The sequence below is a fragment of the Pleurodeles waltl genome, chromosome 8 (assembly GCF_031143425.1).
Source record: "Pleurodeles waltl isolate 20211129_DDA chromosome 8, aPleWal1.hap1.20221129, whole genome shotgun sequence".
Taxonomy (NCBI): domain Eukaryota; kingdom Metazoa; phylum Chordata; class Amphibia; order Caudata; family Salamandridae; genus Pleurodeles; species Pleurodeles waltl.
Window position 1 is genome coordinate 1469414930 of NC_090447.1, and position 25997 is coordinate 1469440926.

A 25997-nucleotide genomic window follows, 5' to 3' on the forward strand; every position below is an offset into this window, starting at 1 on the left:
TGCTGCCACTAGCCCATTCCAATAGTTTCCTTCAGACAACTACCCTGGTCAAAATTCCCCCCCTTATATTCGTCAGACACAGATATGAAGGACCCTGATAGGTGCCACTTCCAAGCATTTTGTTTGGATGGTGGAAGCAGCTTTATGGTGTCGGCGCTCATTTGCCTAACCGAGAAGTACCATCACAGACTTGTAGGGAAAGTAGGCACCTGCACTTTTTTCACATGCTGACGTTGTTTGAGTGATGCTGCAAAAAATCAAGACAGCAAAAGACATGAAGTAAAGTAAATTTTATTTTTACAGAGGGGAGGACTTTAAGGAAGACAGGAAAGGAGGACAAAAATGTCTCTCAGAGAAGAAGAGCAGCCAAGTCTAGCGAGGCAGGTCTCTTCTCCAAATTCCTAAATATTACTTTTTAATTCATTTTAACAATTTTCATCTTTTGTGTATTGCTTTTTACCTTGATGAACTAAGAGTGTTTTTGTATCTTTTAGGTCCTTGAATGCTTCCCAAAAAACCCATGAACATGTAGGGCAAGATTTACAAATATTTAGATATCGATTGGTGTGATTGATCTTACAGGACTCCTGGTTAACTTCTGAAATCCATTTATTAGTAAAATAAGAATACTCCATTCTTGCTCCTGGAATTCAAGAGTAATCCAAGAGTATGGCAAGACTGCGCTACACCTGCTTACGGTGGACGCTCATTCACATACCTTGCTGCCAAGGCCTGGAACAGCCTCCCCCACTACCCAAGGTCATCCCCCTCCATCCAGGAGTTCAGAAGGGATCTCAAGGCTTGGCTGTTCAACTGAGACAGACGCAGCTATACAGTGCCTGGATGCCCTCACCGGTCATTTGTGCACTATACAAATCAGTTGATTGATTGGCTTACATCTTGAGCTACACCTACTCCAACTTGCTTTTGAAATTATTTGATCAATTATGATCATTTGTGTATTGCTTTTTACCTTGATGAACTAAGAACGTTTTTTGTATGTGTTGTTTTAGGTGCTGGAACACTGCCCAAATCTTGAACATGTATGGCATGATTTACAAATATTTAGATATGGGTTGGTGTAATTGATCTTACAGTACTCATGGTAAACTCCTAAAATCCATTTAGAAGTAAGATAAGATTATTCCATTCTGACTTCTGGCTTACTCCTGGAATTCAAGAGTAAGCCAAGAGTACTGCAAGATTGAGCTACACCCAGTGCTTAATTTGTGTTTGTTGTTACCGGTGCTGAGCACCAGCACTTATTTTTGAGGGCCGGCGCTTATTCTTCTGCCTTAAGCATTTATTTCGAGCAAAAGACACAAATGGGAAGACGGAGAAAAACGAAAAAGTGTCACAATGGGAGAAAGCAGAAAGCTGCAAGAGTGAGCTGAAGGGACAGTGTGCCTTTAAATGGATTGAGGAGGCCCGAGATGGCTTCAGAATTACTCTGCCTCAATATTCCGTGTTCGTACATTTAATTGCAGCAGCCGTGTTTTTAAGAGGAGGGCTTTGAGCATTGGCACCTTTTTATTTGCAAACTAAGCACTGGCTACACCTACTTATAACCAAAAATGTGTGAATCAGGCCCATTATCTTTAGTATTATTGCTATTTTTAGGTGGAACCTGCCAGAAGGCCACAGCTGTCTGGTTGCACAAGACCTACTGTTGGATTACAACATAGTTAACTACCTTTTTCTTTTTTCTATAAGAACTCAGTGAGAGTTCATGTCATTACGGTTCTCTCCCTCCCTCCTGGGCAGGTAGTCCTTTCACAATCCCCGTATGCTCTGTGTTTGCTCCTTTACCTCTCTCCCCTCAGCGTATTCATTGCTTCCCCCTTCCATTTCCTGTCCTGCTCAGCTTTATTTACTTTTTTTTAATTCACTCCATTGCTCTGCCTTCCCCTCCATTGCAACCCTGCGCCTCCCTGCTGGGATCTGTGATTATAGCATGCTGCTTCCCAGGGTTTTCCTGCTCCTCTCTCAAAGTCACTTAGCATTTATTTGTTTTATTCATTGTTACCATTCAGATGGGTCTGTCAGACTTATTACTGTGAATTTCCCTTGCTCATTTCCAGTGAAAGCGCATGCTCCTGCAAGGCTTTCGTCCCTGAAGGTACATGGAGTCAGATTCCAATAGACCATTTACACACATCTCACTTTGTCTTTGCTGGGAGGACTCTTCCATTTCACAGCCTCGACATTTTAGAAAACAGCATGGCTTTCATTCTTAATCTCATCAGCAAAATTACAAGGAATTGAATCTCAGTCCTGTTTTTTTTTGTTTTTTGTTGATCGTTTCTGTTCCTCCTATTGTGTGTTTTTGTCATTCACGCTAAAAGCGTCCAGACAACTTGCCATTTTTTCAGATGTATTGAAAACAATAAAAAAACTCAGATGTGGCCTCTCAAAAGGGTGTTTGGTGTCCTTATTATTATTATGAGGTGTAGTCAAAGAGTTGTGGTTGCCCTCTTACGCATTGCAGCAAATTTCCCAGAGTTCCCTTTCTTTCCACGCTTCGGCAGTGTAGCCAGAGTTGAAAGCAAATCTTTACTTTTATTGGTGCATATATATATTGAAATGCTTAAAAGGTAATTCTTTCCCTTATCCTCACCTTTGAATTTTTATGTTAATCTTCAAAAGTTAATTTGCAATTGTTTCTTTTTCAACACCAAATTCTGACTGCTGTGGTCCCCTCAACAGTAAATTTAGCTAATTAGGGCTTGATTTAGAGTTTGGCAGGCAGAATAGTCCATCGCAAACGTAGGGATATTCCATCTATTGTATTGCAAGTGCATTATATCCTATGATGCTTGGAGGAAAGGCTATCCATCATGGTTGTGACAGAACATCCCATCCACCAAACTGTAAATCAGCCCTTTAGTCTTTCTTGGCTTGTAGCTTCTTCCCTACCACCATGTGGATAAATAGCTTATATCTGTGCAGTGTCTGGTCTGGTTGGACAATGGCCAAGGGCTGTGAGTGCAGAGCGTTTTAAAGATTCATAGCGAGTTATCTTTAGCACTGAAACTGACAATGGCTGCACCCTTTTCAAATCACCACAGTTCTGCCCTCTCCAAGGAAAATAAAATAAATCATGCAAGAGTTCATCACACAGTTACTAGTGCCTACCTTACTAAACCAAATGTTTTCTCTAATTAGCACACTTGAAATTTCCAGAATTAGAACTTGCTGATTTCTTGCCACACATATATTGATAAGACTTTATTGTGTAGCGAGGGGCTGGAGGTGTAAACATAATAAGGAAAGTGTGAGCTTTGTTTCATTGTGCACAAACTGACTATTTCTAAATTATAACTATAACAAACATGGAAAGAAAACAGACAGTGGATGGCTGATGATTCTCCTTCGGGACATAAAAATGAACCTTACAACAGTTGGCACCAGGAGAGCAAGGGCCTGATTTAGGGTGTGGCTAATGGGGTAATTCCTTCACAAACTCCGCACTACGATTCCATTATATCCTATGGAAATCGTAATATGGCTAACAGGATATCCGTCACGTTCCTGATGGAGTAACCCATCCGTCAAACTCTAAATCAGGCCTTACATCTTTTTAAGTTTGGCTTGATAGCACAGCAGTCTTCATGACCTGCAATAACCAATTATTTACCATGTACATCCACCCTGAGCTGTACATTTCTCTCTAATGTCAGCCTATTGGCTGGGTGGTGCACCATTCTATATCCTATGGAGTGTTTGTGTTGCAATGAATAAGAGATTATCTTGAATCTCAAAACTACACTTAACCATTGCACTTTAAGTTCTTTATCACATAATTACATTGCACAGAACAAGCAATCATTGTTTTCTCTGCAAATTTGTTTTACTGCAGCAGATTTGTTAATATTTTAGTCAGGCCTCAAAATGCAAGCTAGACATTTGTTCTATGCATGCTTGTTTCTTCTGGCTGCTATCCGCTAACTGCAGGTAGCTGGTTTGTGCAGAACTAGCTATGTCAGGATCTCTGTTCTACCTTTTACACTCAGCTTCACTGCGATCCTGGTACTGACGCGTTAGCCTGTCTCCCGACTGTTGCTTCTTTTTGTTATGCTGGCAGCCTCCTCCTGCGCTACTATGTTAGAATCTGCGACTTTCACTTGGACAGTGACTATAGTGTGACCTTGATGGGTGTGTCTGTGAGTCTTTTTCCAGACAGAGGCTTCTTTTAAGTGGGATTTGTCAAATGTTCTATGTTCCTTCTCTCAGGTTGTTGCTAGTGTTGAGTGTGCCTAACTATCCTCAAGGTTGTTATTTAAAAACACTACACAGACATTTGTTTTTTAATGTTGCCAGCTATTTAATGATTGTTTTTGAAAAAAGCACTTGTGTTTTTTTATTACTGTGCTCAAAGGAGAAACACTAGTTGCTCACCATTAGCAGTAAGTATTGGCAAAAACAAAATGTCAGCTAATGTCCTTCAAAGGTGAGACATTGGCTTTGCTATTATTATCTAAAGATGATAACAATCATCATTTAACTTTGAAATGCAAAAGTCCCATGCATGCTTTTCATTCTTAACATGAGCCATTAGATCAATGAGCTTCCTACAATGATAGGAATGGTGCAGCAGAATTGTAGCGCAGGTCCAAGACTTGTAAACATTGGCCAAGAACTGCATGAATTTTCAGGATATGCAAACCATGCCCAGCATAACTGCGCAGTAAGGAGATCTCAGGACACAGTCCAATAGCCCTGAATATTGTCCAACATTGTATGAACAGAACCTGAAAAGCAACTACAAAATGAGACTCCTCTCTCCTGGATAGGCCAAGCGAATTCTCTAAAAGCAGCAGAAACTGACTGTTTATGGTCACCATCAATGGCAACAGGAAAAGATCCGGAACAACGCGTCCGGAACCACGTCTGTGTTCACGCAAGCGGAACAACGCTTGCCTGAACAACGCAGGCCTTTTTCTCTTCCTTAACCATGCATGTGCTGAACACTGCACATGCGTGGTTAAGACAGAGAAAAAGGAAGATCCATCGGGAGAGGACGCGGTCAGGTATGTGGGGCTGGGGCAGGGTTGGGAGTAGTTTTTAGAGGTTGTGGGCAGGGGGTGAAGGGGTTGGGGTGGTTAGGTAATTTTTTTTTTTTTAAGGGGTGGGGGGGTCAGTTCTATGGTTTTTAGGGCAGGGGTGGGGGTCGGGTTATTTTGTTTTTAGGAGTGGGGGTGTGGGGTCGGGTAATTTTGTTATTAAGAGGGGTAGAGGGTCGGGTTTTTAGGGGCAGGGGTCGGGGTAATTTTGTAGTTAGGGCGGGTGGGGGGGGTCGGGTTTTTCGGGGCAGGGTGGTGGGCCAGGGTAATTTTGTATTTGGGGGGTTGGGGTAATTATGTTGTTAGGGCAGGTGGGGGGGTCGGGTTTTTAGAGGTGGGGTAATATTGTATTTAGGGTGGGTGGTGGGGTCGGGTTTTTAGGGGCGGGATGGGGGTTGGAGTAATTTTGTATTTAGGGTGGGTGGGGGCAGATTATTAGGGGTGGGGTTGGGGTGGTCGGGGTAATTATGTATTCAGGGCGGGGCTGGTTTTTAGGGGTGGGGTCGGGTCATTTTGTATTTAGGGTGGGTGGGGGTCAGGTTTTTAGGGGCGGGTGGGAGTTTGGGTAATTTTGTATTCAGGGCAGGTGAGGGGTCGGGTTTTTAGGGGTGGGGGTTGGGGTAATTTTGTATTTAGGGCAGGAGGGGGCAGGTTATTAGGGGTGGGGATGAGGGGTCGGGGTAATTTTGTATTTAGGGCAGGGGAGGGTTTGTAGGGGTGAGGGTCGGGGTAATTTTGTATTTAGAGCAGGTGGGGGGGTTGGGTTTTTAGGAGCAGGGGTGGGGGGTTGGGGTAATTTTGTTTTTAGGGGTTGGGTAGTTTTATTGTTGGGGGTGGGTGTCGGTTTTAGGGCTCAGGGTGGATGGGGTATCTGGGTAGTTTTTAAAGGTGGGGGGTCAGGGTACTTCTGTTTTTAAGGGCAGGGGTGGGGAGGTCGGGGTACTTCTGTTTTTAAGGGCAGGGGTGGGGGCTCGGGGTAATTTTGTTTTTAGGGGTTGGGTTGTTTTATTTTTGGGGGTGGGGGTCAGTTTTAGGGCTCAGGGTGGGTGGGAGGTATCAGGGTAGTTTAAAGGGTGGGGGTTTTGGGGTATTTCTGTTTTTAGGGTGGGAGGGTGTCGTGCAACAACCATGCATGCCGTTTCCACACATGCCTTTACTAGGCATGCCTATACAACGAAAAATCGTTGTAAAGGCATGTGTGGTAAAGCCATGCGTGGAAACAACACAGTCGTTGCTCCAAACGCGTTGTTCAGGCATGCGTGGTTGCCGCATCCAAGGTTCCATCATACAACCACGGCAACACCCTTTGAGCCCTTACATGTACATGATGACATCACTGTTGCTTAGAGCAAATCAGCATATTGTTAAGCCCAGCTCTCGAGCATGTGTTTAACATGGTTCATTCATTATATTTCACAAACATGACATCATTCAGAGCAGTGATGGAAAGCACGCAGTACATACCACAAGAGTTGTGGTTTTAGTATTGTTAGACATTGGGTCTATATTTGGCAGAGATATGCACCCTGTCCAAGAAGGGACCACAATCCTAGTCAGGTTAAGTCACAACACAACCTAAATTATCCTGTGCTCTGCCCCGAGTAACTTGGCACAGAGCTGGCAGGCTTAACCTAGAAGGCAATGTGTAATGTATTTGTACAGTAACACAGTGAAAACACCACAAAAATTACTCCATGCCAGTTTGGTAAAATAAATATTATTTATCTGAATAAAATAAGACCAAAACAACAAAAATCCAATATGCACAAATCAAGATATCACTTTTTAAAGGTTTAGATGAGTCTTAATTCATAAGAATCAGTCGTATTCTTTTAACACTCAGTACCTGGGATGGCTCAAAAATAACAACACAGAGGGGCCGCAGAGGAGGAGATGTGTTGGAAAATAAAGCAGTGCATCTGTAGAGGTGATGCATCGATTTTTGGGTGTGCAGGCTTGGTTCCTCAATGCGGTACAGGGATATTTGTATGCCCAGGGACTATGCGTGGAAAATACAAAACACGTTGCGATAATAAAACAGGCGGTGCATCGATCCGGTAAGTGATAAGGCGATTTTTGCAGGTGTTGCGTAAAAGTTTTCAGTGCAGTGGATTTTCCCTCTCAGATGAAGTCTTTGATGGCCATGAGACTTTTTAACAGGAGGCAAGCTCAGTCTAAGCCCTCTGAGAACACTTGTGGGTGAAGGCAGAAGTCTTTCCAGCTGAGTCAGGGGCAGCAAACAATGGGACAACAAGCAGGAGAGCAGTTCTTTCAGAAAAGCAGTCCAGATGAGTCCTATGGCCAGCAAGGCAATCCCTCTGACAGAGTCCAGTTGTAGGTCAGTGGTGGGGTCAGAGACCCAGTATATATAACCAAATGTGCCTTTAAAGTGGGGGAAACTTCAAAGAGTAGTCTTAAAGTGCACAAGATCCCCTTTCAACCCAGCCCTCTCTGCTAGGATATCTGTGAGGGGTAATCAGTCCTTTGTGTGAGATCAGACCACTAGCTTTTGAAGTGCAAGTGAGAGCCCCTCCACCCTTCCTGCCCAGGAAGACCCACCAGTATGCAGATGAATCCAGATGCAGATGAATGTCCTATGTTTATGGTTGTCTAGGTGGAATGCACATGGGGAGCTGTTAACCAGCACAGACCAGCTGTGGATTGGAGACAGGCTGTAAGGTACATCAAGTGCAGAGAAATGCTTACTTTCTAAAAGTGGCATTTCTAAAATAGCAATGCTAAATCAAACTTCCCAGTAAGCAGGATTTTTCACTACCATGCCAACCATAGCAAACATGACAATGCCACTCCTTTCAGTTCGAAAATTACCACTTAAAAGTATATAAGGGAATTTCCAATGCTAGACTATGAGAGGAGCAGGAGTCATACTAGTGAAAAACGACTGTGGGAGTTTTTCATTACCAGGACATGTTAACTTTACAAGTGCATGCCCTGCTTTTTGCTTTCATAGCACCCTGTCCTATGGGCTACATAGGGTCGACCTTAGGGGTGACGTATATGTAGTAAAAGGGTTTAAGGCTTGGCAAGTAGTTGTAAATGCCAAGTCAAAGTGGCAGTGAAACTGCACACACAGGTCTTGATATGGCAGACCTGAGACATGGTTAAGGGCCGACTTATGTGGGTGGCACAATCAGTGCTGCAGGTCCCCTAGCAGCATTTATTTTACAGGCCCTAGGCACATCTGGTGCACTTTATTAGGGACTTATAGGTAAATCAAATATGCCAATTAGATATGAGCCAATGTTACCATGTTTAAGGGAGAGAGCACAAGCACTTTCACACTGGTCAGCAGTGGTAAAGACTGCAGAGTTCTAAAATTAGCAAAAACAAGATCAGAAAAATGTAGGAAGGCTGACAAAACGTTGGGGGATGACCACCCTAAGGGTGTCAGGTCTAAGAAGCACCAACTACATTATTGGTCCACTCAATGTGAATGGACATTGTGTGTGCAATTTGTTTTGGTGAAAATAGCTTTTTGCACATAAATAGTGCACAATATTATTTTTTAGGCTGGATTAGTCTATTCTGTCTCCAGTAACAGTTTGTTTTCTTGCCCAACTTTGAGTATCCTTCACCTCTTACCTAGTGTTCTTCCTCACACTGGTGACTTCCTAGCATTGGAAACATTGAGATCCATCACTAGTGTTAAATCCTCTTCTTATGGCACCCAAGGGCTCAAGCTGCACCCCAGTGATAAATCCAACAAGGTCGGATCTGGTCTAAAGTCGCTTATGGTTCATGTTCAAGAGAGAGGTGGTCTAGTAGTTGGAGTTGGACTAAACCTACTGGGTCAGTTTTACATACGGTTGGCCCCTGCCTTTCGTGGAAAATATAACATGAACAGAAATGCCACCAGTAATACTTACTAGTTGAAAAGGTTAAGTCAATAATGTCATCCTTTATGTTTTGCTTTTATTTTATTTTTAATTCTCTGCAAATGGCATTGCACTGTCTTTTACTACTGTTCACAATGTGATAATACACCCATTTTAGATGGTACCCTTTTTTGCCTTCATTTGCTTCCAAAGAATATCAAGCCAGTATGCACTTGATTATTTTTCAAGCAATATGTTTTTTAGAAAAATCAGATATGCACTCAATATTTTTTAAGCAATATTATTTTTCAGAAGACATTAAGCGAAACGGAAATGATGAGGAAACATCTTCAAGACAGCTTTATAAGCTTTAGAACTTTGTTGAAATTCCGTGAACAATGACTTTTTTGTTTTGATAATCAATTGAGCACCTTCTGACATTATGATGCATACTTTTTCCTGCTTAAACTTTCTTTAGGACATTTAAGAGCATGTTGGACCTTCATGAAACTACTGACTATTCCTTTACGCTTTCTAGAGAGTTTCAGGATAGATCACGCTTTCTTCCACATGGTCAATGTATGGGGCCTAATGATGGATAACTGATTAAATCTGGGAAACAAACATTGGGATGTTAAATACTTAGGGGCATATTTATACTTGCTTTGCGCTGTTTGAGCATCATTTATTTTGATGCTCAAATGGGGCAAACCTACCACAATATTTACACTTTGACGCTAGACCCGTCTAGCATCAAAATATTGGGCTTAGCATCATTTCTAGGATGCGCCAACCCACCTTGTGTCAATAAGATGCAAGGTAGGCGTTTCCGTCCTAGAACTGACTCTACCCCCCTAGTGCCATATCTATATACCGGCGCAGAAACCAGGCAGAAGGAGTAGGCAGGCACAGATAATGACGCTAAGCCAGCTTAGCACCATTATCTAACGCCTGGGTCAGACCAGGCATTAGGGTGGCTGTGGACCCATTTCCATGGTCAAACACCATGGAATAGGCCCACTGATGCCCAGGAACACCCTCATCCACACCAGAGGGACACCACAGGATGTGGGACCCCCATCTCAGGTAAGTAAAGGTAAGTTTTTATTTGTATTTTTAGGTGTGCCATTGGGGGCCTCTGGCCTGGGGCCCCCTGCCTGGCACTGGGTATAATGGCCTTGCCCAAGGGACACTGGTCCTCTGTGCAGGCCATTGGGGGGGTGGGCATGACTCCTATCTACACTTAGACAGGAGAGATGTATGTGGCTGCTTGTGCGTTAGAAAATGACGCTAAGCTGGTTAGAGGCATATATTTTGCCGCTAACCAGCCTAACGTCATTTCTGAGCCGGTAGCGCCATATTCCCTAACGCCATCCCTGACTGGCTAATGTTTTTTTACTAGACGCTAGCCATTCCTTAGCGCCATCTTGGTCATTGTATAAATATGGCGTTAAGATGGCCCTAAGGAATGGCGCTAACGGGCATTAATATTTTTGCTGCAAAACTGCGTTAGCGCAGTTTTGCTCCAGAAACCATAAACATGGGCCCTAATTGTTGAGATGAACAAACACATATAGCTTTCAAACATGCAATCATTTGTTAGGATGTAAAAATGCAGTGCCTAGCAAATAAGAATCAACTACTTGTCTATACGGACGTCACTCTGACATCAATGCACTCTTAATAAAGTGGACAATACATTTTGATGGATGTCCAGCATATGCAAAAATCCAAATAATGCCCTTTGCATAATCCTAATTTGCCATTCAGGCTATTGAAACAATCAATCACTTTGTTCGATTTGAAGACTTACATCTATTTCTGGCACATCCAGTTTGACTCCATAATGACTTAGTAATAGGATTACAGCCCTTGTGCCTCTAGGCACCAATGAAGGTGGAAGGAGACGACATAATGATATAATTCTAATTTAATTCTAATTTTAAGCGTAAAGGAATCAGTGGATTTTTTTAATGCTAATTTAAGTTTATTGAAAAATGCCTTTGGCTAGTCCTTCATTTTCTTGCAGCAAATAGCATTGCTCCTAGTTTCGGACACCTGCAGTCTCAGGATGGATTTCTTGGGAGAGTGGTAGACAAAAGAACATTTATATTGTACTTGACTTTATATAACTGAAGACTTTGCGGTGAATAGTGTCAGAATGCTAAGATGATTTGATTATGATGACATGGCATCCTTTCATGTGAATGTGTTGTGTGTCTATTAAAAGCACACGATTGTGATAGGTCTAAGTAATGTTTTCAAGGCAGAGCACAGTTGTGGGAGACAATACCTTGGAAAAGCCAATGAATACTGGTGAAACGCTCGTGTAATGCACCTACACACAACATAGTGTGAAGTGGATCTCTTTAAAAAAAAAAAAATCAGAAGTGATGAAATAAAATACCTTTATACACACACCCACACACACACTTTTGTGCCATGGCAGTCCCCCGATACCTTGTGCAAGGATTGAGAAGATCAATATAAAGGGTAACATCTTGAATTGGAAAGTATTCCTATGTATATCTACAAGAGAGGCAACAGTAATTTTCCATTGTTACAATATTTTACTGCCTATGAGACTTGAGCATGTTATGATGCAAACAACTGGGTAATAAATTAATGCAAAATTACCACTCGAAATAGGAAGTGTAGCTCAGGGTGTTGAGTGCCTAATGCAAAAATCAGTTTTCACCCTATTTCTTCTCTTTAAATCAAAGTGAAGTAGGGTAGCTTGAAATACTCTTAGCCCCTGGAGATCAGACGCATTTCTGTCAACACTCTTTTAGCCACTATGTACCCTCCAGACAGAAACAATCCATATGCAAATCAGTCTACGTCGCGTTCCAATAGGAGCAGCTCTAGAACAGGAGATCAGTGGCAGAGAAAGAGGGATGTCTCAATGTCTACCGGATTTGTCAGCAGAGATTGCACCCTCTGGTGCCGGGATCAGAAGTAGGATATGAGATATCCTTTAAGCAAAGTATGGAGAAGAAGACTTTACAGATTGAGGTTGCAAACCCACATAAAGACAGTTCATTCACAAGCCTAGTACAGAGATGTGCTCATAGCCTGTGGGGGTGGCATGTGGGATGCTAGATGTGTTTTCTCAGCTTTTCCTATTTCAAAGGTCAAGCAACTCAGCATGGGCAAGTCACGTGATGTTAACACCTGTTATTACCATATTCAGAGGCCCCAAAATATGTTATGATCATTGTTAAAATCAACATTACTAGTAATATTAATAATACTGATATCAATCCTCCTTTGGCCACACAGCAATCAAAGTCCAAAAAGTGCCTGTCATTTATTGCAGTGGTACCTACCACACACAGAGCTACGTTGCTGCTCGTGTCTGTAACCTCTAAGCTCATTGTGGTCACACACCACTGCCATCTCTGGAAAAAAAAAATATCATACCGCTGGTAGAGATTTTAACAGAAAATGAGTAAATTTGCATTTAAATCAATAACCTGTATGAATTAATTATAGGTCTAGCTAAAAGCTGTTTTGTGAAAAAAAAAAATACAAAAGAAAACATTATCGCTACAAGTGACCCCTCGGCACACTGCTGTTACCCCCGCTTGCAGGGTCTTTGTCAGAGTGGTACCTATACTACACCTGAAATGAATAAGTACTCTGACACCATGATTTGGGATCAGTTAAAGCCATTACATCATTATCAATTAATCAACAGGACGATTTTAGTTACCACTGTCTTTGCCTCAAAACATCAGTCTCTGCAATGTGCACATCTATTACGTTTAAAGAGCATGACTATAATTAAATATGCTTCCGCCTAGAAAGTCCATTAATTGTCAAATCAAGGCCTCAAATGTTCTAATGGTAGTGCAATGTCCTTGGGCTAGTTACTACTCACTCATGTCAGCCATGAAATATAGGTAATCATCATTTTTAACCACACTGCGAATTATCACGCAATGCTCTATAATTCATTGGTGCCTGGCGTGCCTGCGTCTCATTAAGTTCTGAGAAAAGACACAGCAGGGGGCTGATTGGCATATATGAGGTTATCTCGGGGTGGGGGGAGATACCCAGGACCAGACTGAGAACCCAAAGCAGCCCTGGCAGAGTTTGTCAGACCAGTCCTGATATGGTGCGCAGCGAACAAGCTTGACCACTACAAGGGGGATTTTGAGCTTCGATCTCCCCAAGTAAATTTGGGAGAAATGTCAAAAATAGTGCAGCGTTTATTGGGGCTCTTCGATAGTTCCCTCACTGCCACCCCCCCAACAGTGCCTCTCATCTCTCCATTATTTTTAAAGTCCTTCCCTCAAATGTATTTCATTTGTTTTATAGCGCCTCTCATACCAATGTAGGGTGTTGCAGCACTTTACATCACATACACATTCAAAGACCCCAGCACCCAGTGCCTCGAGACCCTCACAGGTGAGTAGCCAAACTTTATAAATACTGATTGAAAGACAATGATTCATGCATGTGTAAATCAGTGTATAGAAAATGTTATTCAAGACAAAAGGGACTACAAGGTGTAGGTAGGCATTTTTAAAGGGTTCTTGGCCTGGGGAAGCACAAACTCAGGATTCGGAACGTAACTCATTGGTTACGGTTGACTTTACTAATAACAATGTATTTTTAAGAAACCCTTTTTAGCAAAATGAAAATAATGAAAGACTGGGAAACAGATGATTCCAACCTGGACCATGAAGTTTGCATGCAGCTATTAGTTGGTAGTTCATAGCTGACTGTGCTAGATTACTATTGTAACTTATGAACTGCACAGTAACTAAAGGATCTCTGTGGCAAAAGCAGTAACCCACCTAGCTTTGCATCTAAAATACTGTTCTGTAATCTGCACAGCACACATCCTTGCAGCAGGCATATTAACACTCTGTGCTACCTTAGATGAGTGAAAACTGCCACTAGAAAAAAAACAGATCTCTCTCCAGCAAGTACAGTAATCACCAGAGTTATCTTGGCACTTTTATTGCCTGAAACCTGTTGAATATACAAGGAAATCTGCAGTGCTTTTAAAACTACTGTACTACTACAAAACCAGTCCCTAGGTAACAAAAGCGCCCCCCCCCTCCAACCAGCCTCCCTTTAAACCATGTCGGGGTCACCAGTCCGGCCTTGCAGACACCCTTCCTCCCTCGGCGCCTCCATCTGCCCCTTTGCAGACCTCTCCTGAGACAGTTCTGGACAGCCACTCTGATTTTGTTTGATGTATTTTACCCAGTGGATCAGCTCTGACTGCCCAACCCCACCGTAGCATGTTTCACTGTTACAAGCTATTTTAGCGAAACAGGGTTTAAACTTTCATCGGCATCAAAATAGCTTCCGAAAGAGCCCCGAGTCGATTTAACTGAAAAGGCTGCTAGCCTCGTGTGCTTCTCGGCGCAGTAAGTGATTCGGTAATGGTGGTGTCCGTGGCACCGCGGGGCATCCATTAGGCCACACACAGCGATGCTCTCGGCTCAGCACGCACTGTGCGTTCACTAGAGGAGGGAGAGAGAGAGAGAGCAGCAGGCAGAGGGAAGAGACCCTCTGTGGACAGGGACATAGTGCAGTCTCCTGCTGTCCAGCCACGAACACTCCTGGGACCACCCGACCCTTCAGGGGGCCCCACTCAGTCCAAGGCCAATGAGTATATGTGAGTTGTAGAAGATTCAGGGGCGTCTCTTCATATTCTGCAGGAGTCCTCGTCGTTTTGTGCATACCACTGTCCATGAACAGTAGAGGGAGAGTGTGGACCAGTCTCACCAGATCTGTGCTACTCGAGAAAAAGGGTGACTACAAGGGGGCTCAGTCACATTTAGGAATGTAGGAACCTGAACTACAGGATTTCATAGTCTTGTCCAACACCCTATTAGTAAAAATGAAAAGAGGGCACAGTTCTTGCAGGTTCATACTATTTGTGCATGGACACTCCACGAAAATTCCTTTTTTATTTCCACTGATGATGTTTTTTGGACACTGATTAATTTGTGGCCTTGCTTGGCAAGTGCACCTATTTGATAACACTGGCACAAATGTGTGTGATGCTTACAGTCTATTTCTAAAAACACACAAAAACAAAGTGTTTCACAATTCAATATACGACACACCAGGGTGCTCCGGCCATTCTTATGAGAATGGGCAGGAGTAGCTTGCAGCATGGAAAAGGGGCGGAGTGACGCATGGTGGGGGGATTCGGGGACAAGAGAAAAAAAAAAAAAACACGTACCTGATTTCCCGCCATCGCACTGCTCTTCAGCCTCCAACGCAGGCACAGGCTCCCAGCTTGCACTGCGGCCAATCCAAACACTCCTCTCAGGCGGCTGTCCTGGCTTGGCACTCTTACGTGAACTGGGAGCCTATGTCTGCTCTCTCCAACCCGGCAACACAGTGCTGCGTTGGAGCGAGCCCAGTGCCCGTGTGTGTTTGGCTGGCCCTAGACGGATGACCAAACATACATGCGCACTGAGGGGACTGCTGTGCACTCCCCCTCCATCCTTGTCACGCCCAAATGGCCCCGCCCCTTTAACAATAAAACGATAATACACAGAGTTTATTATTGTTTTATTGTTTGAGGTTTGCAGCTGCTGGCGGGGGGAAGGTGATGCTCCTCCACCTTAGGGGAGGAGCTGCCCCAGAGATTGGGTCACCTAGAATAGTCGTAATAGCTGCATTTATTCACTGCAATAGCACGTAGATGTTGTTGGTACTGGTATTTGGCAACTCTGGCAGCTCTGGTAGGGACTGTAGTTGGTACAGTGCATGTAAGAGTACGTAAAACATTTCTACAGGAATACTTTATGTACTCCTAAATCTATTTGTTATTAGGTCCCACATTGTTCATATACTATACTGGAAAGTAGGAAAAAATAAGCGATATCGAAGTATGCAAAGCCTCACGGTCACAATTCTGCATAATTTATTTTAAACTATGGGTACCTTGCAAAATCTTTTATTTATTTACCTTTTTTTTAACTGTAAACAGTATATGACAACAGGAGAAGCGACACCTCCTGGTAGCTCTCCATCTCATTCCTTCCTTGATCTCTCCACTCGCCCATGTGGCCATTCATAGTCACTAACCCCAAAACACATACACTTGATCAATGTACCTGCCTACCCTAGCAACCTTCACCCTGGTATTCCAGTGTCTGCCATGGATGTAGCCCAGTTTGCCTGCCCCAACTGCCCGTCCTGGCACATACTGGTGCCCCCCATGCCTCATGCCAGGGTGCAAGCTATGTCCACCATTTCCTTCCTCATTTGAGTGACACCCCAACCATGAAATACGTGAGCAGGAAACTGTGGATGGGGTGGGGTCTAGGTGATGGGCCCAGGCATGGGAGCTGGTTAGCGAGGAGGACTCCGAGTGGGATGGAACTCCCAAGGAACGGATGGACCCTTGCGTTACTTTGAAAGCCACCTTTATTGCCCAGTGTTGGGGGCAGTTGGGAAGGTAACTCAGGGGACGCAGTGAGATACGAGGGTCACCAATACACATACAAAAATTGTTAAATTGAGTTTATACCGAAATCAAGGTTACTTTTTCTTTAATCATGGAAGAAATAATTGCCCCCAAATGTATTTAAAGACCACCATCTTCTTTCCAAGCAGTTTTTACTACTCCACGACATTTATGTGGCAATGTAGAAGTGAACCATACAGCAGCGTTGACTGAACTGTGTGGCACTAAAATGCAAATTATGCCGCATAATTCACCACAATCTGTGGCAGTAACATTTCCCTATTTTTCTCCTAACACAAATTATTACTGTGTGAGCAAAGGTTTCACCTCACGAGTATTAGTTTAATACCCGACTACAGCAGTGAGATGCAAAATTTTGACTGGCTAACCTCTGCCAAGGGTTTGCTACCACACAGCTCCACGTGTTGTGTTTTTTTTTTTAAGTAACTGTAGACCCAGTTGAGATGTATCATTTTGTTGAATCTGAAAATTATGCAACAGTTGATATACTATTTGGCAAATGCGGTAAATGTATAATTATGCTGAAAATCCTGCTGCCGGACGAGGTCGTGATTCTAGTTGTACAGAGGAGTCTTCACCGCCCCTCCACGAGTTGCATTTATTTTTGCAGTGCCCATCAGCATCCATCTACCCTATCACGAAGAGCTCTTCTTCATTTTAGAACACGAAAACTTTGGAATATAATAAAAACTAATGTCCGGGAGTGTTGGTTTTGCTATCTGCATTGCTGCTTGTAAGGATTGTATGCACTTTATTTGGATATTCCGTTCTTGTGCTGCTATGGGTATACATTGTGAAGCAGTTTTATTTATGTGATGCATTGCTTAGCTCGTTTATGATTTTATTCAAAATCAAATAAAGATATGTGATCGACAGGCAGAGGCAGCTGGGCCCTTTCGAATAACGCATTTTTATGTACTGCTTGCCACTATGGTTTTTGCAGTTTTCCTTCCAATGTGCCAACTGTCCCACTGAAAGCTACTCATTCTATCGACCTCGGAATGATGAGATGTGAGTGGCCCCTGCCATGATATAAATTTGTGACAGTTACAGACAGGTACCGGAAGTAAGTGCATGAACCAACTGAGCTACCTCTTATGTTTGAACTGGTTGTTAAACTCCTGTAATATGTTTGCAGAAGATTTCTTTGGTTTCGACGTTGTGAGGATGGCTGGCAGTTGAGACAAATGCCAGCACTATTACCCTGAGTTGCAAGTAAATTTGTCAATTAAACCTGTATACATATCTTTTGCGGTGTATATTTTCTTATTTCTTTGATTTCTCATAGATTTCCAGAAAGACTCCTGCAAAGCAATGACAATCACAACTTTTACACATGCATACATGTGCACATCACAAAATATTTTCCTAGTGAGTAAGCGTAACGCATTTCTGGAAATTCATGAGTAGGACATACCCAAGCCGTAGTAAGGCACAACTACACACAGAAACCATTTAATGAATGTTTCCTGGATAATAAGAATCACCTCACATCTAAGACAAGAGTAAAATACTTGCACTGGTGAAATGTTTTCTCAATCGGGCCTACAGTTTAAAATTACACATGTGCATAGCGCATTTGCACAAGGTTGCATTTTTTCTTCAAAAACAAACATGTTTGCCCGGGTGAAATGCCCTTTTCCTAGACCCCTGCCAATTTCAGTTTTGTTCCATTCCCGTTTCCATGCTTCAAAAAGGTAGGGATGTGCCAAGAAAAAGTTTGTGAAAGCAAACAAATCCACAAGTTTAGTGAGTCTGAACAAGCTATTCAGAGCATCCGAGCCTCAAAATGCCCATTCCACACCTATGGTAGCTCATCTACTCCCTTGCAATACTACACTGCGCTGGTGAAATATTACATAGCCATAAATAGCCTTACTAATGTGAATACACATTTTGTAAATAAAAAATAAACTTCATGAGTATTCGTTATTCAAGCCATATGCCTCTAAAAGTCGATCTTACACCTGGCGCTCCAACCCACTGGAGGGTTGGGGGAATTGACAAATTTAGCATGAGAAGTATCAGTGGGTGGCTGGGTTCCAGTCTCCAGCAAGGCATAAGCTGGGCCACATTCACCAGCTGCAGAGGCCCAGCCTTCTCCTCAGACAATGACACTAGCCCTTCCGAGAGTCAGAGGAGCCCTGAGAGATGTGACAGGGCACTGACAGCTGACACCTGACTCCCGGGCCCTTCCTCCTGCATTGCTGCCCTCTTCTCACAGACTTAGATGTTTTAGCCAAGAATGAAGCAGCCTGGGGTCCCCTGTGGGCGCTGCTGGCAGCAGGACGCCAACCCCCCTCCCTCCCGTACCTGCCGCACACGCGCCTTCATTTGTTTTCATTTTGTCACCAGACGTTTCTATTTAAACTGTCTGGAAGGTTTCCTCAATGACATCCCCGCCCCGGGCTCGTGCAGGCAGGATGGGCCGGGATGAGGGCGGGAAAGCTGTCCTCCCCTTTTACCTCCCTGAGGGGGCGGGAGCTGCCTGACTGGCAGGTCCGCTCATCTCCCACACAGCCACTTCAGACACAAAACAAACTGTAATTTTAAGACTAAACTCCTTTGTAAGCGACTAAAACAGCAAAGCTCTGTTTAAATGTTTAGAAAGAACTGGGTGTTATGGGAGCACCGGTGCACCCTGCAGACAGTAAACATAAGGTCTTATGTGCCCCATGTATAGGGTGACCAGAAATTTAAAGCCAAAAACCGGGACATTTTACAAAAATAGAAGAAGGACTACAATTTTACTTCAACTGAGCGCACATAATGACAGCTCTCATTAGCACAGAATTACAGAAGAGGCAGTAAGAACATAAAATGCAATTTTTGAGGCCAGAATAATCCCTGCTAACTAAATTGCTTTCTGATATCACCTGCTCTCTCTGCTCTGGAAAGCAAAAAATATCACGTCCCACCGTTTTCTGGCGACCCTCTCTAAAAACCAGGACATGAGCTAAATTTCCCGAAATCTACTGGGGCATCTGGTGAAAAACAGTGACGGTCCCGGCAAATATAGGACGCCTAGTCACCCTACCCAGATAGGGGTGTGAAGTACTAATGAAATCTTACAATAGTTGTATGCAAAGGTCTAACATCTACGAATAGAGCAGGGGTCATTGGGCGAGTGAATGGTGAAGCCCAGTCAGTTTCTCAGTATATCCACAATTATTATGTAAGAGGCCATTTCATATAAGTGATTTCAAAGGACATCATTTGCATGCTAGTTTATTATTTTGAATACAAGACAGGTTTTTGTCACTGTTTAGTGGCTCAACGAGCCAAGTGTCAATTATAAAATTTCATATTAAAAATTTATCTTGTCCTGGTTTTTATATAATTCACACTTTATGTTTGGTTTGTCTGATGGGGAACACAATGCTACTAACATATGAAACTGAAAACATACTTAAATAATGTCTTTAAATTGTAATACCAGAGGATTTAACTCTCAAGATATATCACAGTCAAGGCAACAGGCAAGGGTAGGGAGGGCGAGTGAAAAGAGCTGGTGGAACCGAGGGAGATGGGAAAAGTGCGCATGAAGAGAGATACAAGGACGAAGGAGAATTGGTGATGGAGCGGGGAAGAGGCGATGACAGAGTGCTGAAGCGGTAGGGAGACAGAGCAGGGCTCTGCGCATGTTGTTTACACGCCAGCTAATTTATAAACCCTGCTCATGTTTATAAACTATGTCATCTTAATGGAAATGAAAACATTAATATAGCCAGAGGAGTCTCACTTTCCAAGTTTTAATTAAAATCAGAGGCGTTGAGAAGTAAAAGTGTCTTGGTGGAATCCAACTCCGATGAACTATTTTCTCTTGCGGCGTGCCACCTGACCCTGATGCGCGGCCCAGCACTTAAGCTAAAACTGAAAATAAGATCCACACGGCAGCTAAAAAAATAAAAGGACCTACTGTGCCTTCAGTTGAGAAAAAACAGAAAAGTGAATTACACACCAATTTAATTCTTATGAGTGGAGCTTCCGAGGAAGAAGGGCCCCAAAGCAATATTGCAGCTGCAGGGTGCGGGATTGCAGAGAGGGGGAGGAGTCATATTAATGCGCATTATAGGAATGTGGAAGGATCGGCCTGTGGAAAAAAATGATTTCCTGGAATGAGGTAAAACAATGGAGAAGTATGAATGGTTGGTCTTCCTTCTATGTGACAAAGATTTAAGAATTCTTCAATGGTATTACTGTTAAATTAAGCAGTTCTTCATTCTTTGTGACATGTTATACATTTGATCCACTGGGTTTTTGGGTGTCTTGCAGTGCACGGGGGCTGTCTCATTGTAGATAATAATTCATGCTACACCCTGCTGAGAGCTGTATCAGTTCTGTAATGTGTTTATTGACTACAGCCCAACAGGTCTCAACCAATCTTGGTCAGAGACACAGGTCTGCCCAGTAATGCTCGATTTTAATTTCTGAATGGTGCTTGTGGGGTAACAATCTCTATGTGGAGTTATGCTGGTGTTGTGAAGGCTTTCTGCTGTTGTGTCTGGCCATCATTTAGAGGTAGGTGGCAACCGGATATTTGTCAAAAGATGGCAGGTATTATGTCCACCCACCTTCCCTTTACAGCCTCACACTATAGCAGAGAGACCCCTCACAACGCCAAAGACAGTGTTGTGTATGGTGAATGGGTTGATAGATCAGAACAAGGGTCACCAAAAGGATATTCCCATTGCTTGAAGTGATGATGTTTTGGGGTCACCAAAGTAGGGCCCTTCCAAAGCCATTTCTACCAGTGGACCTTCTCAAACACACTTCTAGATGAAAGTTTTCCTCTGCTACAGATATTCAATACCTCAAACACAGTGTGCACTTCATCCAGACCTGGATGTACAGCACCTATCTGTAGCTCAACCTCATGGAGAAAGAATTCCTGTAATTTGCCAAGAACAAAAAATGAAGGAATGGTGCAAACGTGACTCAATGACATGAGCCTTGATGGCTTTGAACTCAAACTTTGATTGAATATCAAGTCCCTTGGATTCACGCTACACACCAACCTCACCCTCAAGGAACATATTGCCAAAACATATACATGGCATTGTACCATCTCTCTCTTTTAAAGAAAGTGAAACTGTTTCTTCCAGAAATCGACTACAGAACTAATGTGCAAGCCTGTCATGGACTCGCATCTTGATGGTGGTAACGCCCTGCTCCATGGCCTCCCAGAGTCCACACTGGCATCACTCAAGGGAATGCTACAGGATGCAGAAAATCTCATCCATGGCCTATAGAAATACAATCCCATCACCTCCATTCTGAGGGAACTTGGGTGGCTCCACTTGCTAGCCCACAGCATCTTCAAACCAGTTGCATGTTTTGTAAAGTATTTGTTATCAGTGCTTAAGCTTATTTTGCACACAAGCTTGTGAATCTCTGGAGGTTTCTGTCACATGTGCAGCCAAGGTACCATCAGACTGCAGATTAAGAAGTGTAAAAAAGAAAAAAAGAAACAAAGCAGTAGACTTGTTTCCACCTGTGTGCTGATGGCCTGAAACTGCATCCCATTATCCATCAGGACCTCCACAATGCTGATCAAATATAGGAAAGGGTTGAAGAGGCACTTATTTAAGAATGCTATAACACAATGCATTGACAGTCAACAAACCAGCTCTCTCTCTTGTTACTTGTTGACTTCATGCTCATTCTTGACATTGTGCAGCTCTACGCTGCCTTTTAGCTAGGTTCATGCAGAAGAAATACCACATATGTACATACATTCTGTCTCAACTTGCTATTGAATCCCTGGTAGTTCCTCAAGCATGCAAGAGCAATCTGTAAGTGAGGGACTCATGTTTTAGGTAGCCTTGAGGTAGAACTTCCCCTTGAAGTTGTGGCTTCAGGACACACAATGTTCATCAGAGCTTTGATAAACCGTAAAGACAGCCAATCTCCACACAAACCTAAGGCATGTGCAGGAGTTAGTTTGGACTCAATTTTGCAGAGTGCTCCAAGTGACAAAAAAAGATTGCAATGATTTACAGCAAGAAAAGGAGAGCATCAGAATAAGGGTATATGGGCATTGTCTTTCAAAAAGAAGATTATTATCCCAGCTGAAAGTCAAAGAGAATGACAAATTTGAATAGTCTTCAGAAGAAACTTAACCCACTCAGATTCCATATCTATTTAATCCTTTCCTGCTCATTCTCTCTTTAACCTTCTCTTCAAACATCCCCTTTCCTTGTTCGATAATGAATGTATCTTACATGTAGAGAATGTATTATATTTTAACATGAGAAAATGGTCTAGTTTTCTGTTTTTGTATGCAATGGTAAAGGTAGAAATAAAGCATTTGAAACAAGCATTGGCAAAAGCAGTAGGTTTAGCAGGGGCTGCCAACTTGTGGCTTTGCCAGAGTTTGTGAATGATTTCCAGAATTTGCAGAGGTGTAATACTTTTTGTGTGTAAGTGCACCATTGTGCAAGAGCAGAATACTGGCACTCATAGAGAGGTAGGCTAATGCCTGAAGCGGGATGACCCTGTGCACCATCTTTTATTCATATGTGGGGGGAACAAAAATGAGAGTGACACATTTGATGACCAAGCGAAAAAGAGCTGGCTGAAAGCCACCACATGTAAATATATTGTATATAGTTTTACTAAAATCAAGGGGTCTTGACTACCACTAGTCCTGGAAAATACAGACTTACACCTAGGACTCACTGAAGAGAGATGTCCACATATTGGTGCGTATTTGTACTGCAAGGAAATGTACAGGTCCGGCAGTTTAATGATACCCCTCTCCTTACTCTACCTGGTCCATGCAGGAAACTGTCGAGATGTTGGTCTAAATCTCTTATCATGATTTTCTTATCCCTTCTGCGAGATTTTAAAATGGTGATGAATATTAGAATCTTTTGAGACTACAGGAAGTGGGTCAGGTATTGCCATTTACACACAGTAGTTCCTCCCAGGAACTTTCCAAGTAAAGTTATTGCTTTATCCTGTAGTTCCTTCTGGCCACTACTCTTGCCTACTACACCCTCGAGTTTCTGCAGCGTGCTAGCTTAGTTTTACTCTCAATATATATGTACTTGCAGGACGCAGTCAAATTTGATGATCCATAGAGTTACTTTGTAGTCCCTGCAGGGAGCTTCATAGAGACTGCTACCAGGGACGGCTCCTCCATAAGGGCGGAGGAGCGTTAGCCCCCACAAGCAGCGGCAGCTGCAAACCTCTTCCCAAAACACGCTCATAAACTATGTTTATGATCGTTTTTTGGGAAAATGGGCGGGACACGAGGTGACGTGCACTGAGGGGGAGTGCACAGCAAATCCCCTCTATGTACATGTATGTTTGGCCAGCCGTCTCGGGTCGGCCGAACGCACATGCGCACTGGGCTGGAGAGAGCCTGGACAGCCAATCCTGATGCTGCTTTGAGCATTGTCAGGATTGGCCTCAGGGCAGGCCTGGAGCCTGTGCCTGCAGTTGACGAGGGCGAAGGAGGTAAGTGTTTTTTTTAAATTATTTTTATTTAATGTAATTGTCCCCCCCATACCCACGCATGCGCCCCTACTGCTCAGTTGGAGCCGCTACTGGTTTAAGCCATTCTCCCTGCAGGACTTTCCACGCACTGCTGCTCACACACTCCAGATCCGGTAGGGACCTGTCAATTTGTATCCTGTAGTGCCTGTGGGGAGCTCCACAGATGCTGCTGTTGGTTTATACCTTCTAATCCCGGCCGAGCGCTGTGTGTACTGTTGTTTACATTCACTAGGCCCTGCAGTCTGTTAGTACCACGTAATCCCTGCAGGAAGCTGTTGGTTTTCACCCAATATTCCTGCAATGGCGTTCGAAGCACTGCTGTTTACAGTGTAGCCCTACAGGAAGCTGTCAGTGTGTGTCCTCTGTTGTCTTCTAAGATCTGCATTGATGCTGCTGCTGCTTGCTTATAGCACCTAATCTCTGCAGGTACTTCTGGTTACTCACGGCAATATCTGCAGAATACTTGATTTGTACCCTGTAATGCCTGTTGGGTGCTGCTATAGGTGTACACCTAGAAAAGTAGCTATCAGTGCACTGTTGTTTGCATTTTAGTCCCTGCAGTAAATTGGTGATTTGTACCCTCTAGTGCCAGCAGCTAGCTGCATGGATTCTGAAGTTTGTTTACACCAGCTAATCTCTGCACGAACTCTCCTACTCTCCTTATGTCGCTGCTTACACACTCTGCCCTTCTAGAACCTGTTGATTTGTACCTTGAAGTGCCTGCAGGGAGGTTCACAGATGTTGATATTGGTTTCTACCCTCTAATCTCTGTAGGGGCTGTTCAAGTACCGCTAACACACTTGTACCTGCAGGAAAGTGTGCAGGTGTACCCTTTAATCCTGCAGGGAGTTGCTATAGGTTTACACCCTCAAATCCCTACAGGGACTCTTTGTGTACTGCTGTTTACACTCTAATCTTTACAGCAAAATGTCGATGTGTACCCTCTAGTGCTTGCTAGAATTCATTTACACCAGCTAATCTCTGCTTGGCCTTCCATGTGCAGCTGTTAACACAATCTCCCCTGCAGGGAAATGCTGATTTGTACCCTGTAGTCCCTGCAAGGAGCTGCACAAAGACTCTTGTTAGATTACACCCTTTAAATCCTGCAAGGTCCATTAGGCCAAAGTAAAGTTCTAAGTACCCTGGAGTAAATTGTGTAATTTTGATAATTTTAGTTGTGCTTCTTATTTGAAAAAAGTACACTATGTTCAGTAATTATGACCCATTCAAGGCCATATTTTACCACATACATGAATAAGGCGAATGGCCAGAACATGAGAGCCTTTTGCTTGCGCCATTTGTGTTATCTGTGCTCTTTTAACCTTGAAACGCATCCCTGTAGCAAATATTGCCACAAGGACAAGGAACTAAATGATAGCTTTAAACGAGAGATTGAATTTCGTGTGATTTTACGTAATTTTCCAGAAATTTTGCACACTTACATGAAACCAAATTATGCATTTCCATGTATTGCTATTTACACACTCTGGTTCCTGCTGATTTGTACCCTGCAGTCCCTGCACGGAGCTGCAGGGTTGCTCTCCTTGGTTTACACCTTCTAATCCATGCAGGGGTTTCCACACAGTGGTATTTACACACTCTGGCCCATGCAAGGAATTGTGCAGATGAGGACTGGTTTGTTGTCCAGACAGTGACCATGCTTTACACCCTCCGGTTCCGTTTTGGGGTTAATAAGTTTGTAAACCCTGCAGTCCCTTCAATATTTCCCTCCAATGCTGTTCTTTATCACATGTAAATCTGACTGGGAGCGAACCAGGTTTTGCTCTGGGTAAACACTGTGCCTGTTAGTTCAGTAAACTAAACTTCCCTCCATCAGATTTGTGTTTTATCTCTTCATCACTTGTTCAAATCCTGCATATTCTATCTGAGTTTCCTTCTTTTGAGGTTGATAAAATGAGTACCACTGAGGTACGTTCCAGAAATCCACTATGTCAGTAGCACCAATACAGACTCTGGTTAAATGTGCACTCCATAAATACACCAATTCATTATACTATAGTTGAATACGTTGTGGACCTATTGGAATATTCTAGTTCCTGCAGGGCGCTGTTCATTTTATACTCTGTCGTTCCTTCAGGGAGTAATATAGGTTTCTAAATGTACACC